Consider the following 6,000-nt stretch of genomic DNA (forward strand, 5'->3'; position numbering starts at 1 on the left):
ATATTTTTTATTTATCTATGAATAACTGCAGTGTGTATATTTACAATATAAATTTTGAAACTTACTGAAATATTTTCTAGAGAATCATTCGAAAAGACTTGCAAAATTTCATAAATTTGGTGCAAAATGACGGTGGGCATGGATAACATAAACAAGCTCCGTTGGAAGTTGGTCATGATACTATTTGGCTTTAATTTTTAAAACACAATAATAAAGTACTAACACAACATATAACTGTTTTATTCAGGTTTTTATCTTAAAAAGTGGTAAATTTAGAAAATGTTAACATTGTCGCCTATGGCAGAATAAATAGTACCGTTTTCCCTGTAGCAGTGTTTAAGAATACAGTTGTTTGTGGATAATAATTTAAACCAGTACTTCACTATTTTGTACATTCTAAAGTATATCAAACTTAAGATATCTACCCAAATCAAAATAAACCATAACTTTTATTGTACACTGTTTGACACCTAATATATTTTCTTCAATATTTGAAGCTTTATGGCAGCCCTATATTTCACAACCATAACATAAAATACTACTCAGATAAGTATCAAATAACTTTAAATATGTAAAGATATTCAAATACAATGACGAAATCTTCGACTTTTAACAAAATACAGCTTTTCTACTTTCCTCAGCTAAATGTTTTTGAGCTTTAGCAAACAAACCGTTAAAATTTAACAGTACACCAAGGTAACAAAATTCATCCACTATGTCAATAGCATTGCCATCGTAATACCAAATTTTTTTTTTGTCATGGCATTGTCAATTTGTTTTTTGACTTGTGAGTTTAATGACCCTTTTGGTATATTTCGTCTCTCTTTTACCATGGAATGATGGTAAAGGAAACTTTATTGTCCCTAAATCAAATACAGAATTATACAAATCAAGTTTTTCTTTTAGTGGTCCAAAAGTGTGGACTTCACTTTCCAGTGAAATAAAAAAAATAAAAAAGTATATCTGCACTCAAAAACTCTTACAAGTCATTATATTTTTAAAAGTGTTCAATTTATAAGTTATGCCACAATGTATACCATAGGTGCTTTTGTTGTTGTTGTAACGTTATATAACTTGATACACGTCTATTGTTTACATGTGTGTAATAGTAGATTAATTATGTTTTATTCATATTGTTAACATTTTATGTAGTGAGCCTTATTGAAAATTGGTTTAATCCAAATGAGTTACTCTCTGTAAATAAAGATATTATTATTATTATTATTATTATTATTATTATTATTATTATTATTATTATTATTATTATTATTATTATTATTATTATTATTATTATTATTATTATTATTATTATTATTATCATAGTTAATATTTTCTCTTGTTAAGAGGTAAAGCACGGAAAATATTTAAACGCTGTATATTCTGATACATCATGCACGGAATAGGCTACGAAAATGGAATCTTCGTAAATGTAAAATAAAAACAAAACCGAACTTCGATGAAATTCTATACAGAAAGTTCCTATGAAAATGGCAAATCAAAAGCTCAAACACAGCAAACGAATTGTTAACAACTGTGTTACAGTTATATTTTCTTCACAACAAAAATGTCCTAACTAGTTCAGTAGATATATAAAGATGTGGAACGAGTGCAAATGAGACAACTCTCCATCCAAGTCCAACTGTAAAAGTAAACCATTATAGGTAAATACTTGGCGTTCCACACGGAGACTTGGCTCATACCGAATAACTATAAAGGGCCACAACATGACTAGTGTAAAACTATCAAAACAGGAAAATCAATGGTCTAATTGACTTGAGTTATCATTGATATGTTCATAATTGTAAATTCACTCTTAACAAAATTTTGAATCTTTGAAATACTAAGGCGTTTCTACCTCAGGAATATATTACCTTAGCTGTATTTGGCAAAACTTTTAGGAATTTTTGGTCCTCAATGGTCTTCAACTTTGTACTTTATTTGGCTTTTTCAACAATTTTTGGTTCGAGCGTCACTGATGAGTCTATTGTAGATTAAACGCGCGTCTGGCGTAAAATGGAATTTCAATCCTGGTATCTATTATGAGTTTATCTTTATAGAAAACCTGACTTATGCTAGGGTGCATGAAGTGTGTGTTATAATTAAAGGACAAGTGGTTTCTAGAATAAGAGCTATATCACTGTTACTACCTATGTTTTAAAAACATAACTTCTTAATTTTCTTCATACAAGCTGAAACACAACCACATTCAGTATCAACCTAAGTGAAATAGAAAACCAGATTCTTCGAAAAACGAAATTCAAAACTGTATCATTGAGATTTGCACGTAAATCTACGTAACATGTATTTGTATTGTTGGAACTGCTGTTTCAATTCGTTTACCACTATTCTACTGTATTCCTATTAAAGATATTAATATGATGAAATGTCGTTATAGCATTTAAAATTTGTATATTTATTCATATTGTAATAATGTCTCCACCATAATGATATGCTTCTTCTTCTCTGTGGACTAGAAACTGTCGACTTTTGTCAGTAATACTACACAGAGAGAGACATACATTGAAAGTTCACAGTAGATTAAACAAATACACATCCTCAATTTACATCCCTTCGAGAAATAAGAAAGAATCTATAATTAAAGCTGGGAATAAAATCGTTTACTTTATTACAAATTTGTAAAATTTATTCCATTGCAATACTTGTGATTGTCTATTTATCTATTTGTTTATTTATGTACTTAAACGATGTGAAATTATCACAAACATGTTTGCTTGCAGACTCAGCTAAAATGTTCTACTGGGTACGTTTGGTTAATAAAACACATCATATTTTCACTACTTAAAGAAGATGCTGAGAAATTAGACAACAAGACCTTTTTCATAAAATGCTCTATACCAAGTCAGGAAAATGGCCATTGTTACATTTTAGTTCGTTTCTGTGTGTGTTACGTTTCGGTGTTGTGTCTCTGTTGTGTCGTAGTTCTCTTAAATTTGATACGTTTCCCTCAGTTTTAATTTGTAACCCGGATTTGTTTAATCTCTATCGATTTATGAATTTTGAACAGCGGTATACTACAGTAAAGACATAAAACGTTTATAACATTTAAGAATTGAATTTTATTTTATTGCGTAAAGCATTGTTTGAAAGCACATTTCAGCGCTTTAAACTAAAAATGAGCCCTTTTTAAAGCTTTTACACAAAATCAAATAAAATTACAAAAATAAAGATTCAACTATTATAACAACAGTCATATGCTACAATCATGAAACTACGTGGAATAAATTAAGCCTTTTCTTTGTTTTTCAAAACATTTTTTAAAACATTGTAAAGAATAGCACACACAGACATGTATATTTGTTGCATTTTATACGTTAAAAACTATAACTGTTAAATGCAGCGGCCAATCAAAAAAGAAAAAAAAATCAAATAAAGAAATCGTTGAAAACTTCTATACTATGTAATCATTACTGCATACAAAATATCCATGAAGTCACACAATTCCATTGCATGTTCGTGTACATTTATAACCGTACAATCGATAGTGTTTACATATAAGTTATCATGGAACGATGACACATGTTATACAAATTATTGCTTTTCTTACTGAATTTCTTTTATCAGTTTCCCTAAGGATGTGAAAACGGATATAACAAAACGATTTACTTTTCCGAAGCAGTCACTTTGGAAAAATAATGAATGGGTTTAAGTAACTATAGTTGAAGTGTTGTGATAAATTATAACAATTACCATACAGAAAGAAATATATCAACCGACTACTAAATATACATAATAAGATGTGGTATGAGTGCCAATGAGACAACTCTCCATCCAAGTCTCAATTCATAAACTAAACCATTATAGGTCAAAGTGCTACAAAAGGAGCCTTAGTTCACAACAAATATCAAAATGACTTGTGTAAAATCATTTAAACAGGAAATTCAACGGTAAAATCTATACAAAAAGAAACACATATGAAACACATCAACAAATGCCAACCACTGAACATCAGGTTCCTGATATAAGACAGGTGCAATCAAATGCAGCAAGTTTAAACGTTTTCAGTTTATATGTGGGTACTTTGGATATTCATCTATCGATATGTAATATTATTTAATTATGGGTATTGAAACAGATTCAACGAAAATTGTTAAATATTATAAGACAAAGATGTGAACAAATAACAATATAAATGAACAAAACCAATACTGTATAGTAAACAATAAAAGGTCCCGGATGAGTTAGAATGTGAAACAATTATCTTACAACTATTATTTAAAAATGACCATGACCAACATGAGGTTTCTAGGTTCAAAATAAATACACAATTTGAGTTCATAACACCAGCCCCTTAGATAAAGAGGCGTATCAACACTTAAAATATGTTGCACACACATGCATGTCCAAAATATTCATGAAATAATTGCCACTGGACAAAAAAAGTAGAAAAAAATCATTATCAAAGAAACAAATATCCACAAGGATCATAAAAAAAAAGTTATTATAAAAGGACTTGGTATGACAAAAGGTGAAACATTGAAAAAATTTAAAATAAACCAACGGATGATTTATATTACAACCTAATAGGACGAAAGGGCAATCAACTCCAACCACTTGATTACATATTCCTGATTTAGGGAGGACACATAATGAATGAAGTGTTACATTTTGTAGTCGTGTGACGCACAGTTTGTGGTTCTGTTGTGCTGTCTTTGTATGCTGTCCTAGGTTGTTTTTCGTGTTGGTTGTTATTCTGTGGTTAGCATATCAAAATGTTTATTTGTGTTTTTCTCTGTCCTGAATTATCGTGCATTTTTTTGTACTGTATTCCTGTCCTGTAATGTTGTCATTTTAGTGGTATATTTAACATTGCCACAAAACCAGGTTCAACCCACCATTTTTGCTTAAAATGTCCTGTAACATGTCAGGAAAATGGCAGTTGTTATCTTGTAGTTCGTTTCTGTGTGTGTTCGTTGAAGTTTGTTTTTTGTTGCACTTTAGTGTGTCTATTTTTTCTTTTTTTTTCTCTTATAGTTGATGTATGTTCCCATGATTTTTAGTTTGTAACCAGGATTTGTTTTCTCTCAATCGAGTTATGCCTTTTGAACAGCGGTATACTTCTTTTGCCTCTATTATACCTTTTCAACATCTCTCGACACCGACTAATGACACCTACAGTTTATAGGTAAAATGGATCGGTCGTGTCAAAGACAAAAACCATCATGATTATCAATACGTAACATATTGGATTGGCAGTTATATACTGTCTTGACTATATAGCTTCAGAATATATATCAACCAAATAAATAAATAAATTAAATGTCTCTGTCATATAATATTCTTATTTTGTATGTATTTACACGATATTTTATGTTGAATTGATTAAAACAAATACATCAACCATTCGGCATCCTGATCCGCTTTCTCTTCAATTTTATGATTAAGCGAGTCTTTTACCAAATATTTGCCGCATGTAAATAACGATTCATTTGTTGGTGTAAAAGCTTTTATGAAATTCTCCATTTATGAAACATACTTACTGGACTGTCTGTACGTCCGTATCACACTTGTGAACACGACCAAATTGGTATTTTTCAACCGATCTTCGTCTTAGTTGATGTACATATTCAATTTCTAGAGGGATAATAACATATTGATTTTGAAGGTCTTTGGAAAATATCACATCTATTATTATTTTTTTTATCAACGGCGGACTTCTCTAGAGTTGATGTTTTTCATGATGAATTTTGAAAAAAAAATATAATTGACTTCTCGTTTTAATGTTACAACATCTAAGCAGTGCATTTTTTCTACATACCTGCGTATGGAATTTATATTTCAAGTTGTTAGTTATTACTATAGAGCTTGTTGACATTGCAAAATCAAAATGGACATTGCTAATCAGTGGTTTGGAGACTAACGTCTGATGTCCCGAAAATAACATACCTTCTCCCTTCGTCATTGTGTCTTTGAAAATGACCTTTAGGTTTCTTACAAGAAGTTAATTAAATTTCGTTGATTTTATTTATACACTGTCGTTTC

The sequence above is a fragment of the Mytilus edulis genome, chromosome 5 (assembly GCF_963676685.1).
Source record: "Mytilus edulis chromosome 5, xbMytEdul2.2, whole genome shotgun sequence".
NCBI lineage: Eukaryota > Metazoa > Mollusca > Bivalvia > Mytilida > Mytilidae > Mytilus > Mytilus edulis.